Genomic DNA, 14986 nt, shown 5'->3' with positions numbered 1-14986 from the left:
ATGCATATTACATGATGTTTATCACTCACTTCTCTCAGTATGTATACATGATGTTTACCACTACTTCTCAGTATGTATACAAAATGTTTATCACTGTTTTTCAGTATGTATACATGATGTTTACCACTACTTCTCAGTATGTATACATATGTTTATCCCTACTTTTCAGTATGTATACATGATGTTTACCACTACTTTTCAGTATGTATACATGATGTTTACCACTACTTCTCAGTATGTATACATATGTTTATCCCTACTTTTCAGTATGTATACATGATGTTTACCACTACTTTTCAGTATGTACAATATGATGTTTTACCACTACTTCTCAGTATGTATACATGATGTTTATCACTACATCTCATATGTATACATGATGTTTACACTACTTCTTAGTATGTATACATGATGTTTACCACTACTTCTCAGTATGTATACATGATGTTTATCACTTACTTTCAGTATGTATACATAATGTTTATCATTGTTTTTCAGTATGTATACATGATGTTTATCACTACTTCAGTATGTATACATAATGTTTACCACTACTTCTCAGTATGTATACATGATGTTTACCACTACTTTTCAGTATGTATACACATAATGTTTATCATTGCTTTTCAGTATGTATACATGATGTTTACCACTACTTCTCAGTATGTATACATAATGTTTATCACTGCTTCTTCAGTATGTATACATGATGTTTACCACTATTTCTCAGTATGTATACATGATGTTTTGCCACTACTTCTCAGTATGTATACATAATGTTTATAACTACTTCAGTAGTATGTATACATAATGTTTATCACTGCTTTTCACCATGTATACATGATGTTTATCACTGCTTCCTCAGTGTGTATACATGATGTTTATCACTACTTCTCAGTATGTTTACATTTGTTTACCACTACTTCAGTATGTATACATGATGTTTATCACTACTTCTCAGTATGTATACATGATGTTTATCACTACTTCTTCAGTATGTATACATAATGTTTATCACTGTTTTTCAGTATGTATACATAATGTTTATCATTGTTTTTCAGTATGTATACATGATGTTTACCACTACATTATAGTATGTATGTATACATGATGTTTATCATTGTTTTTCAGTATCTATACATGATGTTGACCGCTACTTCTCAGTATGTATACATGATGTTTACCACTACTTCTCAGTATATATACATGAGGTGTACCACTACTTCTCAGTATGTATACATGATGTTTACCACTACATCTTAGTATGTTTACATGATGTTTACCACTACTTTTCAGTATGTATACATGATGTTTACCACTACTCTCTCAGTATGTATACATAATGTTTATCACTGTTTTTCAGTATGTATACATGATGTTTATCACTACTTCTTAGTATGTATACATGATGTTTATCGCTACTTCTCAGTATGTATACATAATATCTAACCACTACTTTTCAGTATGTACTGTATAAGTGATGTTTATCACTATTTCTCAGTATGTATATATATAATGTTTATCACTGCCTTTAATATGTATACATGATGTTTACCACTACTTCTTAGTATGTATACACGATGTTTACCACTACATCTCAGTATGTATACATGATGTTTATCAATTCTTCTCAGTATGTATACGTGATTTTTACCACTACTTCTCAGTATGTATACATAATGTCTATCCCTGCTTTTCAGTATGTGTACATGATGTTTACCACTACTTCTTCAGTATGTACATGATGTTGTTTACTAATACTTCAGTATGTATACATGATGTTTACCACTACATCTCATAATGTATACATGATGTTTACCACTACATCTTAGTATGTATACATGATGTTTACCACTACTTCCTCAGTATGTATACATAATATCTACCACTACTTTTCAGTATATATACTCGTATACATGATGTTTATCACTATTTCTCAGTATGTATATATAATGTTTATCACTGCTTTTCAGTATGTATACATGATGTTTATCATTCTTTTCAGTATGTATACATGATGTTTATCATTGTTTTTCAGTATGTATACATGATGTTTATCACTACTTCTTACTATGTATACATAATGTTTACCACTACTTCTCGGTATGTATACATGATGTTTACCACTACTTTTCAGTATGTATACATAATGTTTATCATTGCTTTTCAGTATGTGTACATGATGTTTACCACTCCTTTTCAGAATGTATACATAATGATTATAACTACTTCTCAGTATGTATTACATGATGTTTACCACTACTTCTCAGTATGTATACATAATGTTTATCGCTGCTTTTCAGTCTGTGTACATGATGTTTACCACTATTTCTCAGTATGTATACATGATGTTTGCCACTACTTCTCAGTATGTATACATAATGTTTATAACTACTTCTCAGTATGTATACATAATGTTTATAACTACTTCTCAGTATGTATACATAATGTTTATCACTGCTTTTCACCAGGTATACATGATGTTTATCAGTGCTTCTCAGTATGTGTGTATCATGTTTATCACTACTTCTCAGTGTGTTTACATTTGTTTACCACTACTTCTCAGTATGTATACATGATGTTTATCACTACTTCTCAGGATGTATACATGATGTTTATCACAACTTCTCAGTATGTATACATAATGTTTATCATTGTTTTTCAGTATGTATACATAATGTTTATCATTGTTTTTCAGTATGTATACATGATGTTTACCACGACATATTAGTATGTATACATGATGTTTATCATTGTTTTTCAGTATCTATACATGATGTTGACCGCTACTTCTCAGTATGTATACATAATGTTTATCACTGCTTTTCAGTATGTATACATGATGTTTATCAGTGCTTCTCAGTATGTGTGTATCATGTTTATCACTACTTCTCAGTGTGTTTACATTTGTTTACCACTACTTCTCAGTATGTATACATGATGTTTATCAATTCTTCTCAGTATGTATACATAATGTCTATCCCTGCTTTTCAGTATGTGTACATGATGTTTACCACTACTTTTCAGTATGTATACATAATATTTATCGCTACTTTTCAGTATGTATACATGATGTTTATCACTGCTTTTTATTATGTATACATGATGTTTACCACTACTTTTCAGAATGTATACATAATGTTCATAACTTCTTCTCAGTATGTATACATAATGTTTATCACTGCTTTTCAGTATGTATACATGATGTTTACCACTACTTCTCAGTATGTATACAGGATGTTGAACACTACTTCTCAGTATGTATACATCATGTTTATCACTACTTTTCACTATGTATACATAATGTTTATCATTGTTTTTCAGTATGTATACATGATGTTTACCACGACATATTGGTATCTATACATGATGTTTATCACTACTTCTCAGTATGTATACATGATGTTTGTCACTACTTCTCAGTATGTATACAGGATGTTGACCACTACTTTTCAGTATGTATACATGATGTTCACCACTACTTCTCAATATGTAAACATGATGTTTACCACTACTTTTCAGTATATATACAAAATGTTTACCACTACATCTCAGTATGTATACATAATATTTATCGTATCTTTTCAGTATGTATACATGATGTTCACCACTACTTCTCAGTATGTATACATGATGTTTACCACTACTTCCAGTATGTATACAAAATGTTTATCGCTATTTCTCAGTATGTATACATAATATCTACCACCACTTTTCAGTATGTACTCGTATAAGTGATGTTTATCACTATTTCTCAGTATGTATATATAATGTTTATCACTGCTTTTCAGTATGTATACATGATGTTTGTCACTACTTCTCAGTATGTATACATGATGTTGACGACAACTTCTCAGTATGTATATATGTTTACCACTACTTCTCAGTATGTATACATAATGTTTATTGCTGCTTTTCAGTCTGTGTACATGATGTTTACCACTATTTCTCAGTATGTATACATGATGTTTGCCACTACTTCTCAGTATGTATACATAATGTTTATAACTATTTCTCAGTATGTATACATAATGTTTATCACTGCTTTTCACTATGTATACATGATGTTTATCATTGTTTTTCAGTATGTATACACGATGTTTATCACTACTTCTCAGTATGTATACATGATGTTTACCAATACTTCTCAGTATGTATTTAAAATGTTTATCGCTGTTTTTTTTTAGTATGTATTCATGATGTTTACCACTACTCTTAATATGTATACATGATGTTTATCACTATTTCTCAGTATGTATATATATATGTTTACCACTACTTCTCAGTATGTATACATACTGTCTATCCCTGCTTTCAGTATGTGTACATGATGTTTACCACTACTTTTCAGTATGTATACATGATGTTTACCACTACTTCTCAGTATGTATACATACTGTCTATCCCTCTTTCAGTATGTGTACATGATGTTTACCACTACTTTCTCAGTATGTACACATGATGTTTACCAATACTTCTCAGAATGTATACATGACGTTTACCACTACATCTTAGTATGTATACATGATGTTTACCACTACTTCTCAGTATGTATACATAATATCTACCACTACTTTTCAGTATGTACTCGTATACGTGATGTTTATCACTATTTCTCAGTATGTATATATAATGTTTATCACTGCTTTTCAGTATGTATACATGATGTTTATCATTCTTTTTCAGTATGTATACATGATGTTTATCATTGTTTTTCAGTATGTATACACGATGTTTATCACTACTTCTTACTATGTATACATAATGTTTACCACTACTTCTCAGTATGTAAACATGATGTTTACCACTACTTTTCACTATGTATACATAATGTTTATCATTGCTTTTCAGTATGTGTACATGATGTTTACCACTCCTTTTCAGAATGTATACATAATGATTATAACTACTTCTCAGTATGTACACATGATGTTTACCACTACTTCTCAGTATGTATACATAATGTTTATCGCTGCTTTTCAGTCTGTGTACATGATGTTTACCACTATTTCTCAGTATGTATACATGATGTTTGCCACTACTTCTCAGTATGTATACATAATGTTTATAACTACTTCTCAGTATGTATACATAATGTTTATCACTGCTTTTCACCAGGTATACATGATGTTTATCAGTGCTTCTCAGTATGTGTGTATGATGTTTATCACTACTTCTCAGTATGTGTGTATGATGTTTATCACTACTTCTCAGTGTGTTTACATTTGTTTACCATTACTTCTCAGTATGTATACATGATGTTTATCACTACTTCTCAGGATGTATACATGATGTTTATCACAACTTCTCAGTATGTATACATAATGTTTATCATTGTTTTTCAGTATGTATACATGATGTTTACCACGACATATTAGTATGTATACATGATGTTTATCATTGTTTTTCAGTATGTATACATGATGTTGACCGCTACTTCTCAGTATGTATACATGATGTTTATCACTACTTCTCAGTATGTATACATGATGTTTACCACTACTTCTCAGTATGTATACATGATGTTTACCACTACTTCTCATTATGTATACATAACGTTTATTACTACTTCTCAGTATGCATACATAATACCTATCACTGTTTTTCAGTATGTATACATGATGTTTACCACTACTTTTCAGTATTTATACATGATGTTCACCACTACTTCTCAGTATGTATACATGATGTTTACCACTACTTCTCAGTATGTATACATGATGTTTATCACTACTTCTCATTATGTATACATGACGTTTATCACTACTTCTCAGTATGTATACATAATGCTTATCACTGTTTTTCAGTATGTATACATGATGTTTACCACTACTTCTCAGTATGTATACAAAATGTTTATCGCTACTTCTCAGTATGTATACATAATGTTTACCACTACTTTTTCAGTATGTATGTATACATGATGTTTACCACTACTTCTCAGTATGTATATATAATGTTTATCATTGCTTTTCGGTATGTATACATGATGTTTACCACTACTTTTCAGGTATGTATACATAATGTTTACCACTACTTTTCAGTATGTATACATAATGTTTATCACTGCTTTTCAGTATGTATACATGATGTTTACCACTACTTCTCAGTATGTATACATAATGTTTATCATTTTTTTTGGAGTATGTATACATAATGTTTATCATTGTTCTTCAGTATGTATACATGATGTTTATCATTCTTTTTCTGTATGTGTACATGATGTTTATCACTACTTCTCAGTATGTATAAATGATGTTTATCACCATTTCTCAGTATGTATACAGGATGTTGACCACAACTTCTCAGTATGTATATATGTTTACCACTACTTCTCATTATGTATACATGACGTTTATCACTACTTCTCAGTATGTATATATAATGTTTACCACTACTTCTCAGTATGTATACATACTGTCTATCCCTGCTTTTCAGTATGTGTACATGATGTTTACCACTACTTTTCAGTATGTATACATGATGTTTACCACTACTTCTCAGTATGTATACATACTGTCTATCCCTGCTTTTCAGTATGTGTACATGATGTTTACCACTACTTTTCAGTATGTACACATGATGTTTACCAATACTTCTCAGAATGTAGACATGATGTTTACCACTACATCTCATAATGTATACATGACGTTTACCACTACATCTTAGTATGTATACATGATGTTTACCACTACTTCTCAGTATGTATACATAATATCTACCACTACTTTTCAGTATGTACTCGTATACGTGATGTTTATCACTATTTCTCAGTATGTATATATAATGTTTATCACTGCTTTTCGGTATGTATACATGATGTTTATCACTGCTTTTCAGTATGTATACATGATGTTTATCATTGTTTTTCAGTATGTATACATGATGTTTATCACTACTTCTTACTATGTATACATAATGTTTACCACTACTTCTCAGTATGTAAACATGATGTTTACCACTACTTTTCACTATGTATACATAATGTTTATCATTGCTTTTCAGTATGTGTACATGATGTTTACCACTCCTTTTCAGAATGTATACATAATGATTATAACTACTTCTCAGTATGTACACATGATGTTTACCACTACTTCTCAGTATGTATACATAATGTTTATCGCTGCTTTTCAGTCTGTGTACATGATGTTTACCACTATTTCTCAGTATGTATACATGATGTTTGCCACTACTTCTCAGTATGTATACATAATGTTTATAACTACTTCTCAGTATGTATACATAATGTTTATCACTGCTTTTCACCAGGTATACATGATGTTTATCAGTGCTTCTCAGTATGTGTGTATGATGTTTATCACTACTTCTCAGTGTGTTTACATTTGTTTACCACTACTTCTCAGTATGTATACATGATGTTTATCACTACTTCTCAGGATGTATACATGATGTTTATCACAACTTCTCAGTATGTATACATAATGTTGATCATTGTTTTTCAATATGTATACATGATGTTTACCACGACATATTAGTATGTACACATGATGTTTATCATTGTTTTTCAGTATGTATACGCGATGTTGACCGCTACTTCTCAGTATGTATACATGATGTTTATCACTACTTCTCAGTATGTATACATGATGTTTACCACTACTTCTCAGTATGTATACATGATGTTTACCACTACTTCTCATAATGTATACATAACGTTTATTACTACTTCTCAGTATGCATACATAATACCTATCACTGTTTTTCAGTATGTGTACATGATGTTTACCACTACTTTTCAGTATGTATACATGATGTTTACCACTACTTCTCAGAATGTAGACATGATGTTTACCACTACTTCTCATTATGTATACATGACATTTATCACTACTTCTCATTATGTATACATGACGTTTATCACTACTTCTCAGTATGTATACATAATGCTTATCACTGTTTTTTAGTATGTATACATGATGTTTACCACTACTTCTCAGTATGTATACAAAATGTTTATCGCTACTTCTCAGTATGTATACATAATATCTACCACTACTTTTCAGTATGTACTCGTATACATGACGTTTCCCACTACATCTCAGTATGTATATATAATGTTTATCATTGCTTTTCAGTATGTATACATAATGTTTACCACTAATTTTCAGAATGTATACGTAATGTTTACCACTACTTTTCAGTATGTATACATAATGTTTATCGCTGCTTTTCAGTCTGTGTATATGATGTTTACCACTACTTCTCAGTATGTATACATAATGTTTATCATTGTTTTTGAGTATGTATACATAATGTTTATCATTGTTCTTCAGCATGTATACATGATGTTTATCATTGTTTTTCTGTATGTGTACATGATGTTTATCACTACTTCTCAGTATGTATAAATGATGTTTATCACCATTTCTCAGTATGTATACAGGATGTTGACCACAACTTCTCAGTATGTATATATGTTTACCACTACTTCTCATTATGTATACATGACGTTTATCACTACTTCTCAGTATGTATACGTGATGTTTACCACCACTTCTCAGTATGTATACATAATGTCTATCCCTGCTTTTCAGTATATATACATGATGTTTACCACTACATCTTAGTATGTATACATGATGTTTACCACTACTTCTCAGTATGTATACAAAATGTTTATCACTACTTCTCAGTATGTATACATAATATCTACCACTACATTTTCAGTATGTACTCGTATACATGATGTTTATCACTATTTCTCAGTATGTATACATAATGTTTATCACTGCTTTCAGTATGTATACATGATGTTTATCACTGCTTTTCAGTATGTATACATGATGTTTAAACTACTTCTTAGTATGTATACATGATGTTTACCACTACATCTCAGTATGTATACATAATGTTTATCATTGCTTTTCAGTATGTATACATGATGTTTACCACTATTTCTCAGAATGTAGAAATGATGTTTACCACTACTTCTCGTCATGTATACATGACATTTATCACTACTTCTCATTATGTATACATGACGTTTATCACTACTTCTCAGTATGTATACATAATGCTTATAATTGCTTTTCAGTATGAACACATGATGTTTATAACTGCTCTTCATTATGTGTACATGATGTTTATCACTACTTCTCAGTATGTATACATGATGTTTACCACTACTTCTCAGTATTTATACATAATGTTTATCGCTGTTTTTCACTCGGTATACATGATTTTTATCAGTGCTTTTCAGTATGTGTATATGATGTTTATCACTACTTCTCAGTATGTATATATTTGTTTACCACTACTTCTCAGCATGTATACATGATGTTTACCACTACTTCTCTGTATTTATACATGATGTTTATCACTACTTCTCAGTATGTATACATAATGTTTATCATTCTTTTTCAGCATGTATACATGATGTTTACCACGACATATTAGTATATATACATGATGTTTATCATTGTTATTCAGTATGTATACATGATGTTTAACTAGAAATATTAGTATGTATAGATGATGTTTACCACTACTTTTCAGTATTTATACATAATGCTTATCACTACTTCTCGATATGTATACATAATGCTTATCACTGTTTTTCAGTATGTATACATAATGTTTACCACTACATCTTAGTATGTATACATGATGTTTACCACTACTTCTCAGTATGTATACATGATGTTTACCACTACTTCTCAGTATGTATACAAAATGTTTATCGCTACTTCTCAGTATGTATACATAATATCTACCACTATATTCAAGTATGTACTCGTATACGTGACGTTTATCACTCCTTTTTAGGATGTGTACATAATGTTTATCACTACTTCTCAGCATGTAAACATAATTTTTATCACTCCTTTTCACTATCAATACATGATGTTTACCACGACATATTAGTATGTATACATGATGTTTACCACTTATATTAGTATGTATACATGATGTTTACCACTACTTCTCACTATGTATACAGGATGTTTACACTACTTCTCAATATGTATACAGGATATTGAAAACTACTTCTCAGTATGTATACATGATGTCTATCCCTGCTTTTCAGTATGTATACATGATGTTTATCACTGCTTTCACTGTGTATACATGATGTTTACCACTACTTCTTAGTATGTATACATAATGTTTATCACTACTTCTCAGTATGTATACATTTGTTTTACCACTACTTTTCAGTATGTATACATGATGTTTATCACTACTTCTCAGTATGTATACATGATGTTTACCACTACTTCTCAGTATGTATACATAATGTTTATCGCTGCTTTTCAGTATGTGTACATGATGTTTACCCCCATCTTTTTAGTATGTATACATGATGTTTACCCCCATCTTTTTAGTATGTATACATTATGTTTACCACAACTTTCCATTTTGTGTACATGATGTTTATCACTATTTTCAGTATATGTATACATAATGTTTATCACTACTTCTCAGTATGTATACATGATGTTTACCACTACTTCTCAGTATGTATACATGATGTTTACCACTACTTCTCAGGATGTATACATGATGTTTATCACTACTTCTCAGGTATGTATACATAATGTTTATCATTGTTTTTCAGTATGTATTACATGATGTTTACCACTACATATTAGTATGTATACATATGTTTTCATTGTTTTTTCAGTATGTATACATGATGTTTACCACTACATCTTAGTATGTATACATGATGTTTATCACTACTTCTTAGTATGTATACATGATGTTTACCACTACTTCTCAGTATGTATACATGATGTTTATCACTACTTCTCAGTATGTATACATGATGTTTACCACTACTTCTCAGTATGTAAACATAATGTCTATCCCTGCTTTTCAGTATGTATACATAATGTTTATTTCTTCTTTTCAGTATCTATACATAATGTTTATCACTGCTTTTTAGTATGTATACATGATGTTTACCACCACTTCTCAGTATGTATACATAATGTTTATAATTATTTCTCAGTATGTATACATGATGTTTATCACTGCTTTTTAGTATGTATATATGATGTTTACCACTACTTCTCAGTATGTATACATAATGTTTATAATTATTTCTCAGTATGTATACATTATGTTTATCAGTGCTTTTCAGTATGTGTACGTGATGTTCACCACTACTTCTCAGTATGTATACATAATGTCTATCCCTGCTTTTCAGTATGTATACATGATGTTTATCACTGCTTTTCAGTATGTATACATAATGTTTTCCCTGTTTTTCAGTATGTATACATGATGTTTACCACTACTTCTCAGTATGTATACATAATGTTTATAACTATTTCTCAGTATGTATACATAATGTTTATAACTATTTCTCAGTATGTATACATGACGTTTATCACTACTTCTCAGTATGTATACATAATGCTTATCAGTATTTTTCAGTATGTATACATGATGTTTACCACTACTTCTCAGAATGTAGAAATGATGTTTACCACTACTTCTCGTTATGTATACATGACATTTATCACTACTTCTCATTATGTATAATGACGTTTATCCCTACTTCTCAGTATGTATACATAATGCTTATAATTGCTTTTCAGTATGAACACATGATGTTTATAACTGCTCTTCATTATGTGTACATGATGTTCGTCACTACTTCTCGGTATGTATACAGGATGTTGACCACTGCTTCTCAGTATTTATACATAATGTTTATCGCTGTTTTTCACTCGGTATACATGATTTTTATCAGTGCTTTTCAGTATGTGTATATGATGTTTATCACTACTTCTCAGTATGTATATATTTGTTTACCACTACTTCTCAGCATGTATACATGATGTTTACCACTACTTCTCTGTATTTATACATGATGTTTATCACTACTTCTCAGTATGTATACATAATGTTTATCATTCTTTTTCAGCATGTATACATGATGTTTACCACGACATATTAGTATATATACATGATGTTTATCATTGTTATTCAGTATGTATACATGATGTTTAACTAGAAATATTAGTATGTATAGATGATGTTTACCACTACTTTTCAGTATTTATACATAATGCTTATCACTACTTCTCGATATGTATACATAATGCTTATCACTGTTTTTCAGTATGTATACATAATGTTTACCACTACATCTTAGTATCTATACGTGATGTTTACCACAACTTCTCAGTATGTATACATGATGTTTACCACTACTTCTCAGTATGTATACAAAATGTTTATCGCTACTTCTCAGTATGTATACATAATATCTACCACTATATTCAAGTATGTACTCGTATACGTGACGTTTATCACTCCTTTTTAGGATGTGTACATAATGTTTATCACTACTTCTCAGCATGTAAACATAATTTTTATCACTCCTTTTCACTATGAATACATGATGTTTACCACGACATATTAGTATGTATACATGATGTTTACCACGACATATTAGTATGTATACATGATGTTTACCACTACTTCTCACTATGTATACAGGATGTTGAACACTACTTCTCAATATGTATACAGGATATTGAAAACTACTTCTCAGTATGTATACATGATGTCTATCCCTGCTTTTCAGTATGTATACATGATGTTTATCACTGCTTTTCACTGTCTATACATGATGTTTACCACTACTTCTTAGTATCGATACATAATGTTTATAACTACTTCTCAGTATGTATACATTTGTTTACCACTACTTTTCAGCATGTATACATGATGTTTATTACTACTTCTCAGGATGTATACATGATGTTCACCACTACTTCTCAGAATTTATACATAATGTTTGTCGCTGCTTTTCAGTATGTGTACATGATGTTTACCCCCATCTTTTTAGTATGTATACATGATGTTTACCCCCATCTTTTTAGTATGTATACATTATGTTTACCACAACTTTCCATTTTGTGTACATGACGTTTATCACTATTTTTAAGTATGTATACATAATGTTTATAACTAATTCTCAGTATGTATACATTTGTTTACCACTACTTCTCAGTATGTATACATGATGTTTACCACTACTTCTCAGGATGTATACATGATGTTTATCACTACTTCTCAGTATGTGTACATAATGTTTATCATTGTTTTTCAGTAGGATTACATGATGTTTACCACGACATATTAGTATGTATACATAGTGTTTTTCATTGTTTTTCAGTATGTATACATGATGTTTACCACGACATATTAGTATTTATGCATGATGTTTATTACTACTTCTCAGTTTGTATCCACGATGTTGACCACTACTTATCAGTATGTATACATGATGTTTATCAATACTTCTCAGTATGTATACGTGATGTTTACCACTACTTCTCAGTATGTAAACATAATGTCTATCCCTGCTTTTCAGTATGTATACATAATGTTTATTTCTTCTTTTCAGTATCTATACATAATGTTTATCACTGCTTTTTAGTATGTATACATGATGTTTACCACCACTTCTCGGTATGTATACATAATGTTTATAATTATTTCTCAGTATGTATACATTATGTTTATCAGTGCTTTTTAGTATGTATATATGATGTTTACCACTACTTCTCAGTATGTATACATAATGTTTATAATTATTTCTCAGTATGTATACATTATGTTTATCAGTGCTTTTCAGTATGTGTACGTGATGTTCACCACTACTTCTCAGTATGTATACATAATGTCTATCCCTGCTTTTCAGTATGTATACATGATGTTTATCACTGCTTTTCAGTATGTATACATAATGTCCTTCCCTGCTTTTCAGTATGTGTACATGATGTTTACCACTACTTCTCAGTATGTATACATAATGTTTATAACTATTTCTCAGTATGTATACATGACGTTTATCACTACTTCTCAGTATGTATACATAATGCTTATCAGTATTTTTCAGTATGTATACATGATGTTTACCACTACTTCTCAGTATGTATACATGATGTTTACCACTACTTCTCAGTATGTATACAAAATGTTTATCGCTACTTCTCAGTATGTATACATAATATCTACCACTACTTTTCAGTATGTACTCGTATACGTGATGTTTATCACTATTTCTCAGTATATATATACAATGTTTATCACTGCTTTTCAGTATGTATACATGATGTTTATCACTGCTTTTCAGTATGTATACATCATTTTTACAACTACTTTTTAGTATGTATACATGATGTTTCCCACTACATCTCAGTATGTATACATAATGTTTATCATTGCTTTTCAGTATGTATACATAATGTTTATCACTGCTCTTCATTATGTGTACATGATGTTTACCACTATTTCTCAGAATGTATAGATGATGTTTACCACTACTTCTCAGTATGTATACATAATGTTTATAACTATTTCTCAGTATGCAAACATAATGTTTATAACTACTTCTCAGTATGTATACATAATGTTTATCACTGCTCTCCACTACGTATACATGATGTTTATCAGTGCTTTTCAGTATGTGTACATGATGTTTATCACTACTTCTCAGTATGTATACATTTGTTTACCACTACTTCTCAGTATTTATACATAATGTTTATCGCTGCTTTTCAGTATGTGTACATGATGTTTACCACTACTTCTCAGTATGTATACAGGATATTGAACACTACTTCTCAGTATGTATACATAATGTTTTTCATTCTTTTTGAGTATGTGTACATGATGTTATCCACGACATATTAGTATTTATACATAATGTTTATCACTACTTCTCAGAATGTATACATGATGTTTGTCACTACTTCTCGGTATGTATACAGGATGTTGACCACTGCTTCTCAGTATTTATACATAATGTTTATCGCTGCTTTTCTCTCGGTATACATGATGTTTATCAGTGCTTTTCAGTATGTGTACATGATGTTTATCACTACTTCTCAGTATGTATACATTTGTTTACCACTACTTCTCAGCATGTATACATGAAGTTTATTACTACTTCTCAGGATGTATACATGAATTTTACCACTACTTCACAGTATTTATA

This window comes from Tachypleus tridentatus, chromosome 1 (assembly GCF_004210375.1).
Source record: "Tachypleus tridentatus isolate NWPU-2018 chromosome 1, ASM421037v1, whole genome shotgun sequence".
NCBI lineage: Eukaryota > Metazoa > Arthropoda > Merostomata > Xiphosura > Limulidae > Tachypleus > Tachypleus tridentatus.
Note: the sequence above shows the minus strand (reverse complement) of the source record.